Genomic DNA, 28,000 nt, shown 5'->3' with positions numbered 1-28,000 from the left:
CCGAAGGGAGGCGCCAAATATATGTTGAAGGTAAAGGTTTTGTTTACCTGCATTTTAGTCTCAAATGGCAACAACGAATATATTTTTGTTGTTTTTGCTATTTTAGTTTCATTGTTTTGTTTTAAACACCGTCATCAACCAGAACATTAGTTTCCAGATGCATATTTGCTATGCTGTATGAAGGTACGTCTGTTAAGTCTCATAAAAGTTTAATCTTATTTTTTCTTCGACGTAATCTTTTGAAATCTAATAGCATTCGAGTTATTTGGAAAAGTTGAATGTTTAGGGTTCTCATTTTGTGTTTTAGCTTAATCTTTGTAGTTTAGAGTCAACTTTGTGTTTGAAAGATCTTGGTTAAGGCCGACCACTGTTGTAAACCAAGAATAAAGGGATCCCATGTTGGTCATTGTGGTTTGGTCAAACTGAATGCTGCTTTACGTTACTTTCCTGTCTTCTCAAAGAACATCATGTAAATATTTACAAAGCTTGACTACCTTCAAACAAAAGTGCTGAATATTTTTTTGTACATTTGCTTTTTAACTAGGCTAATGTTATTGACAATTCAAAGAATGGATGCTATTTTATCTCTCAGTTTAGTCCGAAATGGCCATTAAAATGCATTTTGTGTTGTGAATGTGGTTGAACGCTTGTTGAGATTATTGAGATGGAGGTTCATCATGTCTAGACTCCTTGAACACCAAATTAATACCCATCCATTGTATAGCCCCATTGATGTTATCACAAAGCAAGTCTAACATTTTCATGCTAAAGTTTCCGTGAAACTAACGGAAAGACCATTCAGGAGTTGGGGATTGGGTTGGTTTGTCGTGGGAAGGTTTATTTTCTTTTGACCAGTGTTGCCACTTCAAAGAACAGGAAAGTTGGGGGGTTTCTGTGCCCTCCACTGACTCATGCTCATGGTTTACATTGTGGCTTTCCCATTTACTTTAGGCAGATTAGAAGTCGAGATCCATATAAACGTCAGATGATGGTTCACTAATTCTTCACTAGCCCCAAAATGAATATTCTTTCATTACTTACTCGCCTACATGCTGTTACAAGCCTCTTCGTCTTACTTTCTTCTGTTGAACAACACAGTGATCGAATGATTGATTGACTGACTGATTTGCCTACACAATGAAAAATGTTTAGTGTTGCTTCAGACCTCATTGGGTTTCGTTATGAGGACATAGGGAGTTTTTAAATGACGTGAGGTAACAAATTCTGTTATAATAATTTTAGTTTTTGATTAAACTGTCCCATCAAAAGATGCTCACAGACAGGCACCTGCACAGTTTGAATAGAGTTGATTATTTCAGTGTTCACGTTTTGTTCTGACAGTGTTTATTTTTCCATTGTGGTGTAAAATGAAGGACGATGTGACGGCAAAGGAAGTTCTATGATCTATGAAGATCTATCTTTTGTGTATCAGGGGAAGGAAACTCAAATAGGTTGGAAACAAGCGGAGGCTGAGTAAATGATGACTTGATTTTCATTTCTAGGTTAAGTATCACTTTAAAGTTTCGCAAACCTACATTGATTGATGCATGCATATATGTGAAGTAATAGTTTACCCAAAACCTAAGGGCTTAAGGCCCTGATGTATTGTCATGTATTGTCAAATTCATTCGTTCATTAATTTTCTTTTTGGCTTAGTCCCTTTATTAATCAGGGGTCGCCACAGTGGAATGAACAACTAACTTATTCAGCATGTGTTTTACGCAGCGGATGCTATTCCAGCCACAAAATCCAAACATCCATACACACTCATTCACACAAATACACACACACATACACTACAGCCAATTTAACTTAATCAATTTACCTATAGCGCATGTCTTTAGACTGTGGGGGAAATCAAAGCACTCGGAGAAAACCCAAACCCCACACAGAAATGCCAACTGATTAATCTGGGTCTCGAACCAGCGACCTTCTTGCTGTGAGGTGACAGAGCTATCCACTACGTCACCATGTCGCCCTTTTGGAATATGTTGCACTCAAGAAAAAAATAAGGTTATATAACATTTATTTTGTAATCCAGATACTTTAAATGACAACATACAGCACATGCATTCTAATTAAAGCAGCTTTTGTGCCGGGTATTTAAATAGTCAGCTGTTCAGCAGTACCTGTTTCTACCGGCAGGTTGTAGTGGGACTGTTGTTACACGGCAAGTGTAAAAAAATCCTGCCACTGCACTGTTGGCATTCATTCATTATTTTGAGAAGCAGAAACTGATGAGATAATAATACAACTGTAACGAAAAACTGAATAGTTCTAACTACTGATGAAGCCTAATATTTGTTTTCACAGTATAAAATGTGTGTAGTTTTGGTGAATCAAAAAACAGACTTTACTGCGACTTTGAAATCAAAATATTCTCATATTACAAATGTCCTGTTTTTCTTTAATATTATTTGTCTATTAATGCTTCTGAAGCAGCAGATGATATCCCGATTGTCCACACTTTCCTGTTTGTTTTAGTTAGGTTGCGCAATTCTGATCGGGCAGAACAAAAGTGTGCTCACTCAATTGGCTAGTAAGTCACACACAGACGGCAGTCATGCATTTGCTCTGGGCAGGGAAAATAAAATAATACATATACATTTCATATCACATTCTCGTGCGCTTAGCAAATTGCAATATTTCAAGTTGCGATTGTGATCCGATTTCGATTAATCGCACAGCCCTATTGGAGATGAGCAAAATATTTGAATGACCTTGCATGTATTTAGGCCTGAAAGTTCTTTGATTTTGACAGTATTGCAAGTTCACTTTACTTATTGCAATAAATAGTAGTTATAGGCCTATTTCCATTTAGCAAAGTAGTAATGGATTTATGGGTGTGCATTTTAACTTTTTATGAATCAAATGTGCACTCCAAACTTTTCTTGATTGAGACTTGTTGAATTCTTCTTTCATCATTTGCAATGTTTCCAAACTGCATTGTTTGTAATTTTTCTTACCAATTTTTTTTTATCAGTGTTTATCTGTAAGCTGCTTCTGGCCATGGCATGTCCACACTAGATGGTTATAAGAGATGTGTTTAAGGAATTACATGCAGCATCCTTAATTTATTCTCTTAGGTAAGGACAGATCTCCACTTAAGTATCATACTTCAGGGAAAATGAGCTTTATGCATTAAAAAAAAAAGTTTAAAGTATCAGAATTAGTAGACTGTATCAGCCGATCACAATGACTATGTTTACATAGACATTAGCAATCAAATTATTTGCCTTAATCTAATTAAGACAATAATAAGATTAAGGCGTTTACATGAGTAGCTTTTTGAATGTTCCTTTCATGATCCCGTTTTACATGTTATAGCACATAATTCGATTAATGTCATCGCGCAACCACGCTATCCACATTTCCTCCGGAGTTTCATGTAATTTCGGGTGTTTTATTTTTATTTTGTCAACTTTAACTGCAGTTTGATACTTTTACTTTCATTCGGGAACATTTTATGCATGCTCACCGTGACAAATGAGACATTGGATGCAACCAAGAACTGCTGAAAGAATGTTGTTTTAATATAAGTTAATACCACATGCTGAATGGAAGAAACAAAACCTCTGCATTTTACAATGCAGGTGTCTGGTGTCTGCACTGACTCGGTAGATGCAAACAGCTGTGTGTGTGTGTGTTGGACTATTCTGTCACATAATGCGGTGAAATTTCCTACATGATTGTAATAGTTCGAATAAGGTGTTTACATGCCTGTACTTCACTTTAATATTGCGACTAAAATCAGCATACTCCACTTGTCCTAATTCAATTTCTATTTAGTTCGATTATGACCTTAATCGGATTAATCAAAAATCGCTGTTTACATAATAGTATTGTCTTAATTGCATTAAAATATTGGTGTCCATGTAAACGTACTCAATGAATCAGTACTCAGTATCCACTGCAAAAATTCTTTGTCACATCTGTCAGTGACCACCTGAGGGCGCTGTAGTGCATCAGGACTCAGAAGGCACTACAGCGTCCTGGAAAGACTACAATTCCACGCGCATACACCGGAACACATACACTGATCTGCCTTTCACAGCTGTCTTCATTGCTGTTGATTATCTAGACTATATATTCCATCATCCCACCGTTGTTTATCATCGCGTTGTTTGTCTTCCTTGTCGTTTTTGTCCCTAGTTCTAGTTAGTCTTGCATACCGAGTTTCTTGATCTTGTATTTTTTCTAAAATCTAGTTCGTGTTTACCTGTCTTAGTTTCTTGTTTTATTTGTTTGTTTGTTACTTTGCACTTTGATATTTTTGGATTTTGTTGTTTTTGCACTTTAATATATTAAAATTCTGCACTTGGATCCGCAACCCTTTTGTTTTCTCTGTTTTGATCACGCTAAAACGTGACATCCTGATCCAAGCAGCCTCAATATCTAGATATATTTATCTAGATATGATATAGCCAGTAACATCTGTTTCTGTAATAGTTAAATCACAGTGAGTTTGTGCATCGAGCTTATTATCTTATAGCTATATTCTACTGCAACATGCTATGTCACTCAGCATCGGATTATAAATCGACTTTATTGTAGTGAAATGACCTAAGATGGCTGGAAAAACACCTTATTGTCGCAGGAGGTGTTCAGCGGTAAATTAGAACTTCTTTTTTTTTCATGGGGGTGGGAGGGTGAGAGGACTTCTTTGGGACTTCTATCCTTTTTGACCCTAGCAACGCCCCTGATCGAAACCAGTGATCATTGACTTTCGTAGTATTTGTTTTTCCTGCTAACCACTCGAGGGTGAGTAAATATTAATTTTGGAGTGAACTATCGCTTTAATTCCACATGACAATTGTGTCACATTCACCATTGTATCTTTTGGTAGGCTGCTTTTGAGTGCCCCTGTGCATCTGCTGTGATGATCGTTGTAAAGTGATCTCTGAGCAGACTACCTGATAGTAAAATAAAACAACATTAAATAATCAAAGTGTTAACTCAATGCAAGCAATTTAGAATTGGGCCTCTATGATATGAAAGAATGCATCAGCAAAGATAATAGATTATGGATAAATTGTTCACAATGAACATGTTGGATTTAAGTACAGTGTCAGACATCTATGCATAGTTTTTTTTTCCGTCTTGCTGTGATCCTGATCTTGTCTAAGGGCCAAATGGATTGTGGGGCCATACATGGCTGTTGTCTGACCCTAGATGCTATCTAGTGCTAAATCTGTTTGTGCCAGGCAGGCGACACTCATCTGTGACTCATAAACGATTCTTTCCTTCATGTCGTGCTTGCAGAGCCAGTGCCAAAACACGCGACCCGACCATAATATCCTCTCTGCTAATGACAAACTTACGCTTCCAGAGAAAAAAAAATTAGAGGCCTCTGAAGTGGGACGGTGACCTGGAAAAACGCCTCCGGTTTTCCCGTAATGTGGGGTTCTGTGCGGTCTGGCCTGCTTTTTACTTTAATGATAGAGATGTTGTATCACTAGTTTGAGAACCTGGAAGAGGAGAGTTGTGCCACAGTTTGGAAAGCTGATCATTTTATTTGGGCACTAGAGGGCAGCAGTGAACTTTTGATTGCAGCTTTGCTCATCCGCTGCCTGCTACAATATTCTTTAAACTTCATAATTAAGTTTTTTGATTCTTTTATGGTTCTTTCTGATGCTGTTGTTTCAATGTACTTGATACCATACATAACATGCTTACTGGATACTAGGTCTGGGTGAGGTGCAATTCGGCTTAATATTAGATTACTAAATTGCTCCAAATTGCTTATAATCTGTAAATTTGTGTTGTTAAGAGGTTCTGAATCATGACATAATTATTCAGAGGAGTGGAACGGTGCCAGCGCTTACTCTTTATGCTTTTATATGTTTTTATTTGATAGGATAATGAAGTTAAGATATGGAAGTGGACGCACATTTGACACGCATCTGAACGTAAGTATCATGAATCATATATGGGCTGAATTTGATTCCGACTTCTTAAGAAGAACATCAAAAATGCCACAAAACAGGAATTATTAGAATCAAATACATAGAATCAAGCACACTACAGTTAATTGCTCCTATAATTACCTATAGTCTGTAAATGTATTTTGATAAATGTTTTGAATCATAATATAATCATTTAGGGGAGTAGAACAGCTCTTACGTTTTATGTTTTTACTTTCTTTCTTTTTTCGTTTTTAATTTGGGCAAATTTGACCCACATGTCTTGTGCATAACCCTTATGAATCATGATCTGTAAAACCCAACAGTCAACTTTATCAAATGAAATGAGTGTAGTTAACTCAAAATGTACTGAAAGTTAATTCAACTCATTTACAGAGTTTTGAACTCCGTGTTGAAGGTAATGAGTTAAATTCCTCATTATTTTAACTTAAATGGAGTAAGTTCACAGTACTCATATAGATTAATTAACTTAAATGGTTGGTTGCAATCGGTTTCCTCAAACAGTTTGAGTTGATTAACTTGTTTGGTTTTACAGTATTCAGTTGGTTTAAGTTCTCTTCATTTATTGGCTTTTACTGTGCTCAAATTGCTTTACTCAAATTGATTAGGTTCACAGTACTCATTAGGATTTGTTTTTGAACTTAAAGGGTTTGTTGCAATGGGTTTCCTTAAATGGTTTGAGTAACCTTTTTGGGTTTAAACAAGGACTGAACTTGATCATAAGAGGTTGCACATGAGTATTATTCGCACATCAAAAGCAGCTACACTCAATCAAACTTAATTTTACAAAATTAAACTGAGTTCTAAAGTTGTTTAAATCATCTTTCTGATCATTTTAGATGTTATGCTGTGTTGTTGACAGTAAAACTGGATATAAGTGTATACTAGGCATGGGATGATAATTGTTTTCAAGGTATACCACGGTTCAAGGTTTTAAAACTGCCAGAATTTTCTGTTATATCATTCCTACAGTATATGTACTTTTTAAAATGTTTTTTTTTAGGACAACAGTATCTCCAGCAGAATCTGATAGATATCCAAAGATGCCATTTACAGTAAACAATTGTATGTAATGTAAATTGTAATGAAATCTGTGTTTTTGAAACTAAGACAGCGGAAGTAAATGACTCATTTGAATTATATAGCCTGACACGTTTACTGCTCCAAAATATTTAAAATGTTTCTCAAAATAAAATATATATTGTGAAAATATTGTGTTCAAAGGGGAAATTTTTGTTTTTGTTTTTTACACAGACATTTAAAAGGAATATATTTTAAAGCAGTAATAACAATATCCAAGATATTTTTATCCAAGGTTATCATACCATCAGAATCATATATCAACCCATGCCTAGTGAAAAGAAACATTTAGCATTACCAGTGTGTCTTAAGCCATCAGGTGTTGAAAAACATGTGTAGTGTTTAATGTAGTGTGCAATTCTGAAAAATAATCCTTTTTATAACTATAATCTTCCTTTGCTGCTTTAGACCTGTCATGGATAAATATGACAACTAAATCCGTCAGGTGGTGCTGCGTTTCTGTCTTAACAGTTGATTCATTAAATCATTTATTAATAAAACCATTCATTCAAAGAGGCTGATTTATTTAGAAACTTAACAGGTTGCTTACTTTATAAAATAATGAAAACAAACATAAATTTGGATGTATTGCCTTCAACATGTACATGTGATATTTTCTGCTTACTTTTGGGATTCAGATGTTGTCATATACTGTTTTCACCTACAACATATGGCATTGTGAAATTTAGATGCAGCCACTGTTTTTATGAAGGGATTGCTGAATCGTTAGCTCACTGGATTTGCTAAAAACATTTTTGTTTGTTTTTTATTGACAAAGACAGAAGAACCTTCAGTACTGTTTGTGAACTCTAACTCAATAAATTTTGAATGCATGATTTGTATTTGGACTTAACTCAATATCACATTTGAAATCATGCGAATATGCTGATATTTGGGGAAAAAAACATTTCAAATCAAATTAAATTAGTAATGCTCAACATAATTTAAATTCAGCCCTTATAAATTGTTTGTAATCACTAACCTAACACAATTAAATAAACCCAATGAATCATTTTTTTCAGAACTGTAAAAATGCTGGGTTTCACACAATTTATTTGTGTTGGGACAACTTGAAGGAATTAAGTTAACTTATTAGTTTTTACAGATTTTAGTGGATTGAATGTAAAACAATTAAGTTGTCCCAATGAAATCTGAAGAATTGTGTTGTTTCAGCTCATTTTAATAAAGTAGGTTGCACAAGGAACAAAAATATTGTTTTGAGTGAGTGTACGGTTGAAACCAGAATTATTAGCCCCCCTTTGAATCTTTAAATATTTCTCAAATGATGTTCAACAGAGCAAGGAAATTCACAGTAAGTCTGATAATATTTTTTCTTTCTTCTTATTTGTTTTATTTCAGCTAGAATAATAAAAGCAGTTTTTAACTATTTTTACCTATTTTAAGATCAAAATTATTAGCCCCTTTCAGCTATATTTTTTCAATAGTGAACAGAACGAGCCATCGTTATACAATAACTTGCCTAAATACCCTAAACTGCGTAGTCAACCTAATAACCAAGTTAAGCCTTTAAATGTCACTTTAAGATGTATATAAGAGTCTTGAAAATATCTAGTCAAATATTATGTACTGTCATTATGGCAAAGATAAAATAAATCAGTTATTAGAGATGAGTTATTAAAACTATTATGTTTAGAAATGTGTTGAAGAAATCTGCTCTCCGATACACAGAAATTGGGGAAAAAAATAAACCGGGGCTAATAATTCAGTAGGTAATAATTCTGACTTTAACTGTATATATTTAAGTATGTACTATGCACAGCTAAAATGAGTTTGCCCGCTTTAAAAAATCCATTTATTCTTTTTTATAAATATTTTAGTGAATATAGATAATACATGTTGGTGCATTTATAAACAAATGGTTTATTAAACAGTTATTTTAATTAAAATAAGAGTTCGGTCACTGAACATTACTAGGAATAAGATTATTAAGAAGATAATCAATTTAATATCAAATGGTATATTTAAAAAATGGCAAACTACTAAATTTCAACTAAATGTAATATTTGTGTATGTTTCTTTTGATTTTTGCTATTGATGTTTGCTTGTTTGTGTTAACTTGAATTTGTGTCGTTCAACATTCATTTTCGTGTTATTTATTCTCAATTTCTTGAAGTTTTTAGGTAATAATTTTGTTTTTAATAAGTGAGTGACATGCTCTATAATGTCAGCTTACATGCTGTTAAAACAACAATTCTGATATTATCATAGGCAATAAATTTTGCATTCCCCATATATCATGGCAGTCAAAAACCTCAATCTGACACAGTATATTCCAAGAAAGCATTCCACTGAGAGTGTACTTCGTGAGTTCTGCTTAGACAGCGATTAGTTTGCTGTGTCATGTTATATATTTTCCCAGAAGGCACTTGAATATTTCTGGGTGTATTTCTATGTCTAAAATGCATACACACACACACACACACACACACACACACACACACACGTGCACGCTTTCCATGTAGCGTGTGACCTTGTTTAAGCACTGACACTGAGAAGAATCACCCAGCAACTTCTCCACCGTATTTTTAGAAAATCCAGCGAGCAAACAAATTGCACGGTGACCCTCTTTCACCTTTTCATGTTCCAGCCTGACAGGTGTGTAACTTATAGCATGGTCTCCTCCACCCTTCTGATTACATGCCCCCGGACCCCTTCGACCCCCACCTTCGAGTATGTGAGAGCCTCTGTCACGGGTGGAGTTCACCTCTGACCCCCATTTCTCCTTGAACTCCACACTTTGTGTGTGTGTGTGTGTGTGTGTGTGTGTGTGTGTGTGTGTGTGTGTGTGTGTGTGTGTGTGTGTGTGTGTGTTTGTGTGTGTGTGTGTGTGTGTGTGTTAAATTGTGCCATGTCCCTCGTGCTGGTGTATCTTAGCCCACTTTTACAAGCTAGAGAGGAAGGCCAAGCCCTTTACTTTTTAGCACAAACAGCTTTTTCCTGTGACATTCCAGTAATACTGTGGTTGTTAACAGGTGGTTTGAGCAGCTGTGTGTCCTAAAAGATAGCACAGAAATAGCCCTTGGTGTGATCTATTCAAAGAAAATGTCCTCTTGTTTTATTAGCCAAATCTGTTTATATTTACTTATAATTGACTCTTCTTGACAAATCTCTTCTCTTTTAAAAACCATTATGTTTATCCATTTCTCAGACAATACATTTTGGTGCCTTTAAACAAAATGGTTTTATTAAATAGTTATATTCATTAAAATAAGAGTTTGGTCAACAAAAATGATTGTAAATCAAAAGATAATACATTTAATAAAAAAGATTAAACTACTAAATTTCAACTCATTTGATATATTTTTTGTTTTTTAATACTTTTATTTTGAAGGGGTGTTCCACTACGACATCATATTTTAAACTTATGTTGATGCGTAATGTAGCTGTGTGAACATAAACAACATCTCTGAATGTAAGACGCTGAAAGGTCAGTGCAAAGGGAGACATTGGCTTTTACACAGTTAGCTTAGCAAAGCCTTCAGCAAACAAAAGTTTGGGGACTACAAAAAATACAGCTGGGTTATTGATGTCATAAACCTTTCAGATTACGCACATAAACCCCACAAAGCAAAGGGGCATTGCTAAAGGCGCTGTAATGTTATGTGGAGCTGAATCACAGCATATTATGTTAGCTAACCGATCAGAGCCTCTTGAGGGCGGGTCTTCAGAGGAACTAGGAAATTTGACAGTCGTTTTCATGTTAGCTGAGTATCTGTATATAATCAAAGTAGGATGATTTTGTACAAATGAATCATGAGCACACATTGCTTTGCACCCCATAAACACAACCAAGCCTTACAAATACACTTTAGACCACCCCTTTAATTTTTTTAAGTACAACAGTACAAACAAAAAACATTGTCTAAGAATATAGACACTTTGCAGGTAAATATAATATGTATTGGAATACACGTGGGTTCAGCTGTTGGAGATAGAAAATATAGTATTACAGAGAATGTAATCATCAAAAAGTCTTATAAGGTAGTGCGCCAGTCAGTTTTCATTAGGGGTGCTGGATTTGGATAGAGCATAGTTCAGGTTTAAGTATCCAAGAAAGGGTTCCCAAGTAGCAAAGAATTTTCTGTTAGAATTGGACCTCATAAATCTGAGCCTTTCCAAGTGGATAACGTAGGCTGTATCCATTATCTTGTTCGAAAGGAAGGAGGTAAAGGAGATTTCCAGTTTTTTAATATTAGCCACAGCCATTTAGTCAGGGCTTGTTGGAGATGTTTTGGAAGGGTGAGGCAGTGTTCTGTGTCCAGTTGGATGAAAATGTTATAGGCCTTGGAGTAAAAATCAAAAATGTTTGTCCAAAAATAAAAAAAAGAAGGGCAAAACCTAAACACCTGAGCTGTGGTCTCCTCTGTAATTTTACACTTGACACACAAAGGTGAAATTGAGAAAAAAAATAGTGTAATATGGTTTTGGTATAGTGCAGGTGATGAATTACTGGTGCCTACTGTTTACAGAACAGGACTGTGCTGCAGTCAGGTACTTATCCCGTAGTTTTCTATAGGAAACTTTATAATATTATGTTTGGGTATATACATTAGATTAGTCAGCTCTGAAGCCAAATCTGTAAATTATCTAACAAAATAACTTGCGATAAAGTCCAAAAATTTGTAGCCCAAATGTAGATGTGAGGGAAAAATATTAAATATAAATTAAAAAAGAGCAAAAATTAAGAGAAACAAAAATACAGTTAAAAGTTTGTAGTTTGTCATTTTTGCAATATTTTTCATTAATTTAACTGTATTATCTTTTTATTTCTAAAGATGTTCTGTGACTAAAATATCATTTTAATAAATACATCCATTTATCAGTTTGTTTTGATCAAATGCACCATATGCCTATTAGGGCTGCACAACATATCTCTTCAGGATTAATATTGCAATGTGATCATTCGCAATAGTCTCATTATCAGTATATGCAATGTTGAGGTTGTATTATAATTGATCATTTGCATCTGTTTTTGATGCCTGTGATTTTATAATGATTTTAAAAGCATACAGGTATAAGAAATTGTACCATTTTTGACCTTGACTAAGATTAATTGTATTTTATTATTTTTATTTTCATCATTCTGTTACTGTACTTAAAAACTGTTAGACTCGGGAAATGATAAAACATTTTATTTCAATTGTATCTTTCCTGGATTATATTTACAGATTGTGATGCATGAAAATACTCACAACACATGCAAATACAGAAACCCACTGCAAATAGCACAGACCACAACAAAAATGTGTCGAGGGAATCCAACAAGTTTATAGATTATTAATTAGATTTTATGGAGATGCACTCCCACTGCAGAATCATCCTAATCGATCTAACATTATACATTCTACCTAAATAGAGGCATTAAGTCATCTGGTGAAATTGTATTCATATCACACTTTTTATAATGCAAAATAAAAAATATTGCAATTTTTCCAATATTGTTCAGCTCTATTACCTATATACCGTGTAATCAATTATGTTGAGCACTGTACTACCTGTATTTCCTGTTAAAAGAGTACACTCGATTGATCTATTCTTGAGTTGGATGTAATAAGGATTTACTGTCAATGTTTTTCTCCACGTTTCACATCTCCTTTCTTGACATCTGATATCTCGACTAGCCTTAACTCCACATTGTCTCCAGGTTGCATGGTCTGGTGTTGGATGAATCGTGGAGCTCATGGTTCACTTGTCAGTGTTGGTGGTACTGTCAAAATGTGAATCGAGAGGAATGTGTTCGATCCTGCGCTGATAAAAGGCCCAAGTTTCGTGCGTCACTCTCTGGGCATAGTGCTTTGAATGCTATCTTCTCCCTTTCAGCCTCAAACACCAGGGAGAGTTATAAGGGATCCTCGGGTGAGGCTCATCTTGATATGAGTTTAGTTTGAGATATGCATCCTTCATGTATGCAGAAAAGGAGGAAACCCTCCTGTTTGCCGGTTGCTGGGGTGAGGTTGTCAAAGGGCAAACCCCTGACGACACGTTCATAATTTTACATTATGCCACCCACATCCACATCTCATGGAGTTTCTTTTTTTTTTTTTTTTGCCACTGCTGCTTTTGGCTTGCTTTCCTGCTTTTTAAAAAGGATAGTTCATGCAGAATTAAAAATGTGATGTTCATTCACTCTCAAGCCAACAAAGATTTAGATGATTTTTTTTTGAAGAGGCCATGCATGCCAATATTTCTTCTTTTTAGTTTTCCTGTGTTTACAACATATTTTTTGTGTGATATTGACATAACTTATTTCTTTTATTTGCTCGTGATTTTGACAACAAAAAGTTGTTTTTACTTGATCATGACTTGTTTTGTGATCTCAGCATGGCATAGCAAGTTGTTTCTCGTGATCTCGACATACCCAAATGTTTTCTCATGATCGCAACTTAATTTTTTTGTAATTTCGATATAAAAGTTTGTTTACATGTGAAGATGTCTTTTATTTTCTTGTGATCTCAACAAAAAGTTGTTTTCTCACGATCACCACTTTTTTCCTATGATCTCGACATTACTCGTTCTCGTGATCACGCCATTTATTTTCTTGTGATTTTGACATAACTCATCTTTTTATTATCACAAATTAAATTTTCTTATGCTCTTGACATAACAAAAAGTTTTCTCGTGATCTGGACATAAAGTTGTCTTCTCCTGATCACGTCTTTTATTTTCTTGTGATCTCAACATAAAACATTTGTTTACTCGTGATGATCTCTTTTATTTTTTGTATTCACAAGAGCACGTTTGCCTCACAGCAAGAAGGTCGCTGGATCGCTGGTTCGAACCTCGGCTCAGTTGGCGTTTCTGTGTGGAGTTTGCATGTTCTCCCTGCGTTCGCGTGGGTTTCCTCCAGGTGCTCCGGTTTCCCCCACAGTCCAAAGACTTGCAGTATAGGTGAATTGGGTAGGCTAAATTGTCCGTAGTGTATGAGTGTGTGTGTGAATGAGTGTATGTGAATGTTTCCCAGAGATGGGTTGCGGCTGGAAGGGCATCCGCTGCGTAAAACTTGCTGGATAAGTTGGCGGTTCATTCCGCTGTGGCGACTCCGGATTAGTAAAGGGACTTAAGCCGACAAGAGGATGAATGAATGTATTCACAAGATTAATCTTCTCATGATCTCGACATAAAAAAAAGTTGTTTTCTCGTGATCACGTCTTTTCAAGAGTTCACACTTAGATAATGCTTGGTAAATAAGCATTAAGAGGGATGCGAGATCAGGTAGATCTCGATAACCTCCCAAGAACAGACCACTAATAGTAGGTGCTTGTGACTTTAACTTTTTGTTGCATGTTTTTTGTGTGAGAGGAAACTGGAGTACCCGGGGAAAACCGGGCAAACTCCGCACAGAGAGTGTTGATTGGCTCAGCTAGCGTTTGGACCAACAACCTCCTTGCTGTGGGGCACCAGCGAAAGCACTGAGCCACCGTGTCGCCCAAACTTAGAATTGAGGAATTCATATAAGGGGGGTTTCCAAGATGAGGAATGAAGTTTAAGCTGGATATTTAAATAAAATGTGTAAAGATCTGATTAGCTGGTTAGTGATTAGTGATAGGGATCAGCTGTAGTCCATCCTATCACATGCTCCACTCGAAATTAGTTTGTGAAACTAATGTGAAATTTTCTTGTGATCTCGACAAAAAGTTGTTTTCTCATGATCACAACATTTTTCTCAAGATCTCAACATAACTTGTTTTCTCTTGATCACGTCAATTATTTTCTTGTGATCTTCACATAAATCGTTACCTCATGGTCGCAAATAAAAAAAAAAAATTATGCTCTAGCCATAACAAAAAGTTGTTTTCTCATGATCACAACTTTTTTCCTATGATCTCGACACGATTATTTTCTTGTGATTCTGACATTACTCGTTTTGTCATTATCACAGATTTTATTTTCTTATGCTCTATAACAAAAACATAACAAAAAGTGTTCTCGTGATCTCGACATAAAGTTGTTTTCTCCTTATCACGTTTTATATGTTCTCGTGATCTCAGTATAACATTCTGTTTTTTCTTGATCATGTCATTTATTTTCTCTTGATTTCAACATAATAACTTGTTTAATTATAGTCACATCTTTTATTTTCTCGTGATTTCGACAACTCATTTCTCATAATCATGTATTTAATTTTCTTGTGACCTCATCATAATAAAAAGTAGTTTTCTCTTGATTACAGCTTTTATTTTCTTGTGATCTCAACATAACAACTCGCTTGTGATCACATCTTATTTTTTATCGTGAACTCTTTTTTTTTTTAACTGTTTTTGTCATGATCACGAATTTAATTATCTTGTGATCTGGACATAATAGTTTTTTTTTATCATGACTTTTATTTTCTTTGTGATCTTGACATAACAAAAAGTTGTTTTCTTGAGAAAATTAAGTTGTGATCACGGGAAAACAACTTTTTGTTATGTATAGATCTCGAGAAAATTAAGCTGTGATCAGGAGAAAATAACTTTTTGTTATGTGGAGATCACAAGAAAATAAAGTTAAGATCACAAGAAAACAAGATAGAAAAATATAACACATGGCATCCAAGCACTTCCATACCTAATTTCACACTGTATAAGTTTGTTAACTTTACTAAATCGAATTGTGCAAACTCATTGCCTTAATTCAATTTTAACTCCATTGTATTAAGCATTTATTAATGTTATGTTTACTTAGATCATTTCAGATTTCTTGACTTAACTCAAACTGCAATCTAAGCTTTGTCCATTCGTAGGCTCAAGCATTGGCATATCTTTGTTTACAAATCCATATTGGGTTTACTCCCATCATATCCACAGAATTACACTTGTAAAAAAACTGTCCTTAGCTATGGCCTTCGGTCTCAGTATATTTATTTACTGTCTGTTCCTAAAGTGCGGACTGAGATGGGGGAAAAAGTGTTTAAATATGCAGCACCTTTTGCATGGAATAATCAATGAACAAAGTTGCAGTTTAAAGAATTGGTTTCACTAAAAGAGTACAAAGGGTTTATAAGTCGAAACGCAGGCTTGTAGATGTTTTGAATAGTTTGTTTGTCAATGTGTGATTCATGTGAACTGTCAATTGTTTTTTTGTTTGTTGTCTGTTAGACCCATATGACATGTATACTGCCTAACGTTGGCCAGGACGCTCTTATAAAAGAGATTTTTAATCTCAATGTGTTTAACCTGGTAAGATAAAGGTTATAATAATAATAATAATAATAAGATTATTATTAAAGATTACAGATTAAATTTTTACAGACACTTCTGAAAATCTCATACTAAATCATGTCTCCCTAATTGAATCATGTGCAAAAATGCTTAATAGCACTTTAATATTTTTCACATTTATTTTCCAGTCTGACACAAAGGATGCTGGGAACTATAAATCTGCTCTCATTCAGTTAAGGTTCAGCCTAATAGAGTTGAATTTTGAGTTCATGTAACTTAGTTTCTATTAAGTACAATTTAACTTTCATAAAATAAAATGTAAGTCAAATGAACTCATTTTATTTAGTTAATTGCACTGCTTGATATTACAGTGGTGTGTGATGTGTGGTAAAATAAACACTCCAAAAAATGCTATTTTAGTAAAAGCTTCTGTGCTGTTCAGGATCTTTGTTTTGAATTTGAGGAATTGAGATCACTTAACCAAGTCCCCCAAGCTAAGGTTAAGCTACAGTGGTTGTGTGGCTCACTTTAGGATCATATAAGCTTCATCAGAGTTACTTGATTCCTCTTGGGAGCGCCGGAGGAAGAGGAGGTCAGAGGTTGTTAGGTTGCCCTGTTGTGCTTTTGTAACCCTTCCATTGCTTCACTGTTAGAGGAATAAATTAACTCTCCACTACTTGCCTTTGCGCACATGCTTTGTGGCTTCTTTGATGTCTTTTCACCAAAGGGAAAGGGCGATTGTTCTTTTGCCAGGTAAGGTTGATGAAATCTCACAAACCTTGAAATCAAGTCTTATTTTGAGCAGGAAAAATGAACATCGGTTGTACATAAATATACATTTTTTCTTTTTAAAAATAGTATTTTAATAACATCAACAAATTTTAATGCCATACGAGAGCAAATGACTTCTCATATTACCACTGTGGTTTTGTGGTTGTTTGATGGACAACAAGCACAATTGCATAACAGGGATTTCCATGTTTACTGGATATAAAAGGATATTTACTCAGGAAAGCTTTTTTACATCTCTTTTAGAGTCAAGGTGCATGATGTGAACACAACCAGATGATAGCATCTTGATTTTGGCCTTTTTTGCTTGTAACATTATCTTCCAGCTTCCATACCAATCTGCCCACTCACTGAGATTCTCAGGGATGTAGCTTTGCTGGATTTTCTCATAGTTTAGTAACTCTCAGTACACCATCCCACCACCATTATCTTCTCAACATATTGACATAGCCATTTTCCAAGATTAACATTCATTTTCCAACTCCTTGTTTCATCCATTTTTGTTTAAGCATAGTGTCTGAGTTCTTTTCTCAAACTGAGATAGATAGAACTTTAATGGTTAGTTCACTCAAAAATGTATTTTTTTGTGATATTTAACACAAATGAATATATTTTAGATTATTTAGATTTTAGATATATTTTAGATTCAGACAATCTCTGACCCTCCCTATACACTCCAAAATATCATTTGTTGGTTCACGAGTTCACACTTAGATGATGTTTGATGATGTTAGCAGGTTTAGCATGCTGTCCTGGGAGAGAACCCTGAGCTTGGAGCCCAAAATGAAGATAGGGAGTGAAGTTAGGCTGGATATTTATGTTATATTTGGAATAATCCTATTGGCTAGCTAATGATTAGAGACAGGGACCAGATGTGGTCAATCATATCACATGCTTCTCTCGAAACTAGTTTGTAAAACTACATTTGTTGTCAAACTACTTATTTTAAAATGAGCTAAAACAACACAATTCTTGAGTTTTTTTTTTGGGGACAGCTCGATTGGTTTTTCAAAACCTTGTCCAAAAGAGAATCCAAAATATTGTCCAAATATGTCACATGACTTCAATGGCTCAACTGTAATCATATGAAAGCTCCAACAACACTTTGTTATGAATAAAAAAATTGTAAAAATGACTTCATCGCCAGTGTCTTCTGCATCAGATCAGAACAATCTATGGACAATCAGATGCTTGTGTATTGTTTTGATCATAAAAATAGCAATATGTCATACTGCACATAGTAAACATGCAACTTGACCACTTGATAATGAAAAAAAGATGTTGTTGAACAAACCATTTACATTTTTTTTTTTTTTTTTTTTTTGTGGCTCTTCATATGATTACAATGAAATGTTTTGACAAAGATATTGGTTCCTTCTCTGGACGTCTTGGGACTATTCTGTATATGGAGGATGAGAGAGCTCCAGGATTTCATCTAAAATATCTTAAATGGTATTCTAAAGATGAACGAAGGTCTTGAAATTATAGTCAACCTTGGATAAAATTACCACTCTTTCACTGTATCATGGTATTGGGATGACTGCTCTAAAATAAGTTCTTTTTAAATGTCTGAGTAAAAAAAACAACAATTATATTTTAATAAACATTTATAATATTTTGGAACAGTAAACATGTCAGGCTAAATAATTAAAATAAACTTCTGCTGTCTTCATTGCTTTCAAAAACGCAAATTTATTTACAACACATAAAAAACACCTTGCATATACCTTAGGAATGGTATAACAGAAACTTTTAGCGGTTTTAAAACCTTGTCTTTCCAAAACCGCCGTAAACTTTAAAACCTCTTATCATCCCATGCCTGCTTGGAGTTGGAACGACATGAGTAATTAATAACAGGCTTTTCATTTTTTGGGGAGCTCTTTTTAATCATTGAATTGAACAATTTGTGTTTTCCACAGAATGCAAACCATAATGCCCTGAATTGGTAGAATTCCAGCCACAGTAAGCATCACTACCAGGAGATCACTGCTGAATTTTCTTTTCGTAAGCAAAGAATGTGAGCTGAGCATGCAGGATCCTCATCGGCACCATTTTGGATTACTTAAAAGACCCCATTTCTTATTTTGTAGAATAACTTTGTAATAACTTTTTCAGTTGTGAAGAACTTTATGCAACATACTTTTTTTTTTTTTTTTTTTTTTGGAGTTTAAAGGTTCTTTGTGGAACCATCAAAGCCAATAGAGATGCTTGATTTTTAAAGAGTGTGCTTGGATCAGATAGAAGAAAGGACCTGTGGCTTACAATGCAGCTCATGGCTTAGGCTCAGTGTAGCAACAAACCATGATCCTTTGCTATCGGAATAACTTACACTGCACGGTACGGTGCTCACAGGGACAGATCACTAAGCAACTTGATCTCTGGACCCTTTGTGCTGAAATCAACCTGCACTGCACACCCACTGTTGCTTTTAGTAGAGGTCACCCAGTGCAAAATTGGACATTCATAAACGTGGATATTCATTTTACAGTCATACAGGGAAAAACGCTCTAATATTCTGACATTTGGCAGAACTTTGAATAGATCAGAAGTACATCAGGTAAAATAACAATGTGGACAAGTGGTTGTGGTTCAGACGCAAGCATCTACACAAAAACCTGTCAAAATAAATGTTCAGTTTAACTTGAAGAAATTGTGATTATTGAGGGTGGCACACTGGCTCAGTGGTTAGTACTGTCGCCTTGGCAAGAAGATTACTGGTTTGAGTCTCGCCTGGACCAGCTGGCATTTTTGTGTGAAGTTACTGGGTTTCTTCCGGGTGCTCCGGTCTCCCTCACAGGCCAAAGACATGCGCTTTAAGTTAATTGGGTAAGCAAAATTAGCCATAGAGTATAAGTATGTGTGTGAATGCGAGAGTGTAAGGGTGTTTCCCAGTACACAAGGGCATCCACTGGGTAAAACATATTCCAGAATAATTTGGGGATCATTCCACTGTGACAAAAGAAAATGAATGAATGAATAAATAAATATACCACTATTTTACTGTAGAATGTACTTTTCAATAATAGTCAAAACTTTCAGGATGTTTTAACACTATTCTTCCATGTTTTAAGCTTATGTTTTTTAAGAAAAAAAGGCAAAACAGTAGGCTTTCTATAAGTATTTATTTTTTTGGCTCAATAAATTGATGTCTAATAGAATATGTTGCACGATTAATTTATTTGAATGAAATCCATTGTAAAAAGGGTCTATCTTGAAAGTATGATTTGGATTGATTAATCAATCAAAATCAAATGTGAAAAAAAAATCAATTGTTTTAAATTGTACTACAATTATACAGTATGACACAATCTGAGCACTGTCTGAAGATTCTAGGTCTGTTTCTACAATCTAGAGCCAAGAATTCTGGGCATTTGTGCATACCTGTAATAAACATGGGCTGTAAACTGGACAGTCCATCTGAGAATGTCCTGGGGCCTCTTGCTTGTGTTAAAGCCACACCAGCTGGAGTCATTCCTCTCATTGCTGCATGTCACTTAACACCTAAAACCTCTGCCGTCCACCTGGACCCATAGCAATAACTGCATGGCAGAAGCCTCACTTTCATACGTTACTGGTCAAAAGTCTGGATTATATGCAACTTTTTTTAAATAAATGCAATAAAAACTTTAAAATTGTGAAATATTATTACAATTGAAACTTACTGGTTTTATATTGAATGTACTATAAAGTTCTAATGATTCAAGTGTGAATTTTAGCATTTTTACCCCTGTCTTCAGTGTCACATGATACTTCTGAAATCTTTCTAATATGCTGATTTGCTGGTCTGTTGTGACCAATTAAGCATTCATTCATTTCCTTTGACTCAGTCCCTTGTTTATCAGAGGTCGCCACATTGGAATGAATCGCCAACTATTCCAGCATATGTTTTACACAGCGAATGCCCTTCCAACTGCAACCCAGTACTGGGAAACACCTATAAACACACGTTCACATTCTTACACTAGAGCAAATTTTGCTTGTACCCAGTTCACTTATACAGCATGTCTTTATGCTGTAGGAGAAACCAGAGAGGAAACCATGGAGAACATGCAAACTTTACACAGAAATGCCACCTGGCCCAGCTGGGACTCAAACCAGTGACCTTCTTGCTCTGAAGCAACATTGTTAACCACTGAGACACAATGCCGCCTTATTGGTAAGCAATCATTTTTAATTATTTTAGTATTTAGTAAGTAATTTTATATATTTCTGTGCAAAGCGTAATACATTACTTGATGAAATAAACATTAGCTTTTAAAACATTATTTTATGGCAAAAGCCTCACTTATATATATATATATATATATATATATATATATATATATATATATATATATATATATATATATATATATATATATATATATATATAAAGTTATATGAGCAGTATCACATGAGTAGCAGTGCGATTATGCCTGTAAATCAGCACTGGTGGGAGGCGTGCGTTGGCACGAGGCCGTAGGACGCAGTGGCGCATTAGGTAGTGCTATCGCCTCACACCAAGAAGGTCGCTGGTTCAAGCGAGTAAATTATATATTATATATATATAATTATATATATATATATATATATATATATATATATATATATATATATATATATATATATATATATAATTATATATATATATATATATATATATATATATATATATATATATAATTATATATATATATATATATATATATATATATATATATATATATATATATATATATATATATATATATATATAATTATATATATATATATATATATATATATATATATATAATTATATATATATATATATATATATATATATATATATATATATATATATATATATATATATATATATATATATATATATATATATATATATATATATGGGACATTCTACCAGAAACTTAAATTTTAACATGTAAAAAACACAACAGGGCCTGACTTAAGCTTGTTGTCCTCAAAAAATCATACAAAAACAAGCACAAAAACATACAATTCAATGATTGAACACACCCTTGATCACTGTCAGCTTCTTCATCAAATGATGTTATTTCTTTTAGTCTTAGCATTAATCGTGTATCGCACACATTTTATGTTAAATTTGATGCAAATGTGACATGACTGGCAAAAACATGGGGACAACTGTACATTCATTTGTATTATATATTTGTGGTGTTTATTTGTAAAATTTATTTATTTACTTTTTAATAAATTGATGTGAAAGATAACAACTGAAATTTGCTATTTCTGAAGTATTTTTTCTAAATAGTTTTCAGCATAACAAAACTATTAAAGCTGTAGGCTCAGTTGGGCTGAGGACAAAAACAATGACAGGTTTTGTGCAATTGTAAAGTGTTTTTAATAAAATAAAAAAAAAACAATCTGAGAACCAAATAAATGACATTTACAGAACAACTCACAGAAATCAGCCATCAGTCCATTTTAGAAATGTTTGGCATGAAATGTTTTTCATTCACTGTATATATGTTTTTATCCCAGGGACAGATAATGAACGTTTCTGGTAGAATGTCCCATATATGAAGCATCCCAGCAATTTTTACTATAATAATAGTAATAATAATTAACGTTTCTTCTTGCATAATTTGACACTGGAAGCTGCAGTAATAGTTGCAGAACATTTGGCTTCAAATCACAGAAATCAAAAAGAATAATTTTGATATTTTGTTCAATATTTACATTAAAGTCATATTTCACATTTAACCAAATTCAATGCAGCCTTGGTAAGGAGAAATGGCTTTTTTGAACATTAAAACATTTTACTGATCACAAACCTTTGAGCGGATGAATGAGGTGAAAGTTATGATGTCTTTATTTTGAAGTGACTGTCTTGTAGTTCAAGTATCTAATAGTGTGCATACTTGTATTACTATGTGTTTAAAAAAAATCGATTAAACTTGTTTTGACGGCAACTGTTGGTCAGTTTGCAGCCTGTATTATGAGCACTAACTTAATCGCAGCAAATCTCATTAAACCTCTACCAGAGTCTAGACTGTCTCTTTGAGCACAGCGGCCTATACTGTAAGCAACACAAACTAACATCACCGGGGGACACACTTACTCCTTCCGCTCCTGTTTCAGAAACACCGGCTTAATCCAGGAAACAAAACCCCCCACTGAGGTCACGTAACATCAACTAGACAATGACCTGTGATCTGCTAAGGGGAAAAAGTAGATGCTAGAAACCTTAATACAGGGAGAAAGCTGTATCTATTCCTATTTGTTGACATCTTTTTAGATTATCATTTGTTTTTGTTTTTCCAGAGGACTGGACTTTGCTCTAGTGGACAGTATGTCAGATTTGTTGGGAAGGAAATGTTCCAGACAGTCAGAAGGATTAAATAAAAAAAAAAACACAATGAACATCATGTTTTCATATCAGAACACACAAGCAGATTACTTGTATAGCACAACAAGTCAAATGAGCATTACAACACTGTAGGATTAGTATTAATATTAATGCAGTTTATGTTTCAGGATCCCCATGACTGAAATCTCAGCTTTTTGTTTGGTTTTTGTGACAAATTTAATTCAGATGTATTTGCATACTTTTCCCCCAAGCATATAAAGCAAGCAAACTTTATAAAACTCTTTAAAAAAGCAAACAATCAAACAAAAAACAGCAGTATTGCAGCTGATCTTGTCAGTCACTAGCATCATAATACATATTCACTCTATACTATAAACCAGGGGTGTTCAAACTCATTCCTGGAGGGCCAGTGTTCTGCTGAGTTTAGCTCCAACTTGCTTCAACATACCTGCCATAAAGTTTCTTGTATAGTAAAGCCTGATTTATACTTCTGCATCAAACACCAGCGTATGCTACGGCGCTGACGCATAGCCCTTCGCCGTGGCCATCGCCGTCGCTGACGTGCACCTCTCAAAAAATGTAACTACACGTCGCAACGACGTGTAGCGTAAGCTCTGTGATTGGTCGGCTTGGTAGCGCTGACGAGTCTGGGCGGGACAGAGAGGCGCGCGAATGACTGTTTACAAGTGTGGAGTACCGTGAAGGAGCTCCGGATGGAAAGTTTTGTTTTGTGTTTACCTCATAGTTAAAGTTGTTGCACGTCCGCCGGTTCCTGCCTCAAAATGAGCGAGTTTAAGCCACTTGTACATCCCGAAAGTGTTTAGGAAATGCAAAAAAGTAGCGAAGAAACTCGACACAGAGGAACATTTACACCTCACTGCCAACTAGCGTTTCGGAAGTGTTAATGCAGACCGACAGAGACAGCGCGCAGAAGTATAAATGCACAGCCACTCGCGTTGCCTGCGCCGTGGGTTACGCCGGTCACCTGACGCAGAAGTATAAATCAGGCTTAAGAGCTTGATTAGGTTGTCCAGGTGTGTTTGATTAGGGTTGGAACTAAACTCTCCAAGACACCGGCCCTCCAGGATCGAGTTTGGACTCCTCTGCTATAGACCTTTTTCTTTGTTGCTGCATGGAGGGTGCCTTAGTGATCAGCTCCTTCTGGAAGGGTGCTTAGAACTTTCATTAAGAATTGTCATCAGCCAGAGCAACGTTTCTCAACTGGGCGTCAAAACTGTTTTCAGTGGCTTATGGAGTGTTTTTGTGATGCAAATCTTTAATTTAGAAAGAAAGACGTGTGTTAAAGCCATTTATCTTAGTGAAGGTATCGCATGCATATTTGTTTGACTTTTATTGTGTTTAATATTGTATCCATCTTGATTTAGCTGTGTGTAATTTCTGGGTGAGTTTGGATTGAACTGCAGAGTTAATAGAATTTTTTGAATGAAGAATTATTTATTATTTAGAATATTAGCAATCTTAGTTTGTTTGAGTAAATAGATAAATGTTGTGTTGTTCTTAAAGAATAGTATAATCCCCCAAATAGTCTACACTACCTGACAAAAGTCTTGTTGCCTATCCAAGTTTTAGGAACAACAAATAATAACTTGACCTCTAGTTGATCATTTGGTATCAGAAGTGGCTTATATGAAAGGCAAAGGCGTCTAGACTACACTTATTTTAACACAATAAAATAGGATCATGCCCTGAGTTTCAGTTATTTAATTAGGTCAAGAAGGTCTGGCTTTGCTTAGACAAAAGTCTTGTCACTTAAATCTTACAGTATAGAATATAAAGTCATGGTGCAGTGGAAAAAGAATTAATATTGTGTATGACTCCCATGAGCTTGAACTTCTACATCCATACATCTCTACAATGACTCAAATAACTTAATAATAAAGTCATCTAAAGTGGCAAAGAAAATGTTCTTGCAGGACTCCCAAAGTTCATCAAGATTCTTTGGATTCATCTTCAATGCCTCCTCTTCATCTTACCCCAGACATGCTCAATAATGTTCATGACTGTTCTGGCCAATCAGGGAGCACCTTGACCTTCTTTGCTTTCAGGAACTTTGATGTGGATGAGAAGGAGCGCTATCCTGCTGAAGAATTTGCCCTCTCCTTTGGTTTGTAATGTGATGGGCAGCACAAATGTCTTGATACCTCTGGCTGTTGATGTTGCCATCCACTCTCCAGATCTCTCGCATGCCCCCAAACTGAATGTAACCCCAAACCATGATATCATCCTTCAGCAAACTTGACTGATTTTTGTGAGAATCGACTTCTGCAGTATTTGTGATGATTGGGATGTAATTCAACAGATCTACCTTCTGCCTCTTTTCCAAATGATCAACTAGAAGTCAAGTTATTATTTGTTGCTCTTACAACTGGGATCGACGACAAGACTTTTGTCAGGTAGTGTATATGAAATGTTTCTTGCGTTTCTTTGTTATTTGCGCATCTTTCTTTTTTTTTTCTTTATTTTCTTTTGTCCTAGAAAATAAACCTAACCCTTTAATTGCATAATTAGCTTGTATTTGTAACCTGTAAATATTTTTCAACTAACTTTCTCCAGAACTAGTCATTAGCCTTTTTCTAGCTTGTGGCGTTTCACAGTATTGACACAAGAATTAAACCTTTATTTGTTGAGTGGAGTTTTGCCAATGATTTGTTTCTGATTGTGATGTTGACATTGTTGTATCTCTCTTTCACCTGCTATCTATTAGCCCTGTCACTGATACTGAGGAAAAAACCTGGGAAATCTTCAATGGTTGCTGTCATTAGAGGATATCAGTCAAAGTACGTCTGTTTTTAGAGGGATGGTAAATACTCTGTGTTGCAAAAAATCCTAAAGACTGTATGAATGCTGCATTTTTAAAGCATTGATGCTTTGTGATTACCTCAGTATCATGTCAGTTCACTGCATTCCTTGAGAGTTACTTTTATAGAGTAATTAACATGTAATATTGCCTCTGCATCTTGTGTTTGTTGACAGAAAAGCTCGGAGGCCTAAGAACATTCTTGAGTTTCTTCAGGATAACATGTTTTTGGCCTGTCTTGAAGTAATTTTCCTCCCCCTGCTATAAAAGAAAGGTGCATTGGTTGTGTGCTTATGCAACAAACAATAAACATCATCTCCATCAGTTCAGCCACCCACGAGGATGGAGGATAGTCTTAGTATAAATATTTTGATCATCTTAGTCCGTTACATCCTAATTGAGAAATATAAATGGCCACATTTTTTATATATATAATTATAATTGCATTAATCCTCATTTGTTTTGAGACATAATGTTGCATCATGTACATATTGTGTTATTTTATTTTTTTAAAGATTATTCCTGATTTCTAAACATCCGTGTGGTATTTATTTTCCGAGTGATACTGAAACAGGTTGGGTGGCGCCTATACAGCGTTCTGGGAAGTCTGACACAGAAATGCCTGCAGCAAAACACTAACAATTTCAAGAATTTTGTTTTATAATTCAACAGACAATTAGCCTTAATGTCAGACTATACTGGCAGTGTGAAATGGCTTCATTCAGTCTGCCTGTTTAAGTAGGTGTGAGTTAAAGAATATATTTGTGATATCAGTGATATTTACACTGTTAAAAATTAACCCAGGCTCAACTCTTATTAGGTACCCCATATATATTTCTGGAGAGCGCCAAGTACATCCCAGGAGGTAAGTTTTTTTATTATTTTTTATATATATTTTATATATATATATATATATATATATATATATATATATATATATATATATATATATATATATATATATATATATATATATATATATATATTGCAGTTTTAGTTTTTGCGACTCCACCACATGCTCGTGTGTATGCTGTTTGAGATTTCAAATTTCTCTTGCAAGTGCCTTTCGTGCCTGCTCTTCTCACGTAAATCCACCAGAGGTCGCTGTCGACTGACTGACTGACTAATTTTACTACATTTTTACCCTTTTTATTTACTTGTTTGTTTTATTTTTTGCTTTTTGTTTTTGTCTTATCCACTTTCTAGAACTGTTCTTTGCTGACTTAAACCTCCTTGTCTTGGTCAACTCTGCTCTGCATCTCAAATCCCCCAACTTACGCAACGAGCCACTGGAGAAACTGGCAACAGCAGAAAAGCCGTCCATATGGAGGTAAGTGGTCAGCTGGTAAGCATGAAAAGGAACGGCATCATACCACCCTGTAGCATTCGTTTTAAGTCGAAAATAAACCTCTATATATATTTCTGGAGAGCGTCAAGTACGTCTCAGTAAGTATGTTTTTTTGCAGTTTTTGTTTTCGCGAATCCACCAGAGGCTGTGTTTTTTGGCATCTTAAATTTTTCTAGCGAGTGCCATTCACACTTTCTCTGCTCACGTAAATTTAACCAGAGGTCGCTACTGACTGACTGACTAACTGACCGGCTGACCGACTGACCAACTGACCGACTGACTGATAACCCCATCCATTCACTGCCCTAAACCCAACTGACAGTGTTTTGAAAAGCAGTCCAGAAAAAAAGACAGCCTGATTTTTATCACATTTTCAGATTTTACCACATTCTTACCTTGTTATTTACTTGTTTGTTTTATTTTTTTGGCTTTTATTTTTGTCTTACTCGCTTTCCGGAACTGTTCTTTGCTGGACTGGAACCCCGTCGTCATGATCCACTCTGCTCTGTGTTGTTATAACGACATCATACCACCTTGTAGATTTTGTTTTAAAGACCAAATGCAGCC

The 28,000-nt window shown here is 35.0% G+C and overlaps 1 long non-coding RNA gene across 2 annotated transcripts; it reads left to right on the top strand.

Moving 5' to 3' along the window:
* Positions 1–2: 2 nt before the first annotated feature.
* On the top strand, positions 3–26,615 carry LOC141376175 (uncharacterized). 2 transcript variants are annotated; one of them, XR_012385557.1, is made up of 7 exons: positions 3–183; positions 5,858–5,909; positions 18,874–19,780; positions 20,973–21,110; positions 25,334–25,681; positions 25,993–26,065; positions 26,262–26,615. It is a non-coding gene; the product is annotated as an uncharacterized lncRNA (long non-coding RNA). The 2 variants fall into 2 exon arrangements; XR_012385556.1 differs by lacking the exon at positions 25,334–25,681.
* The last annotated feature ends 1,385 nt before the right edge of the window (positions 26,616–28,000 follow it).

Source organism: Danio rerio, chromosome 9 (assembly GCF_049306965.1).
Source record: "Danio rerio strain Tuebingen ecotype United States chromosome 9, GRCz12tu, whole genome shotgun sequence".
Lineage (NCBI taxonomy): Eukaryota > Metazoa > Chordata > Actinopteri > Cypriniformes > Danionidae > Danio > Danio rerio.
The sequence above is the reverse complement of the archived record's forward strand: the minus strand, read 5'-3'. Positions and strand labels throughout refer to the sequence as shown.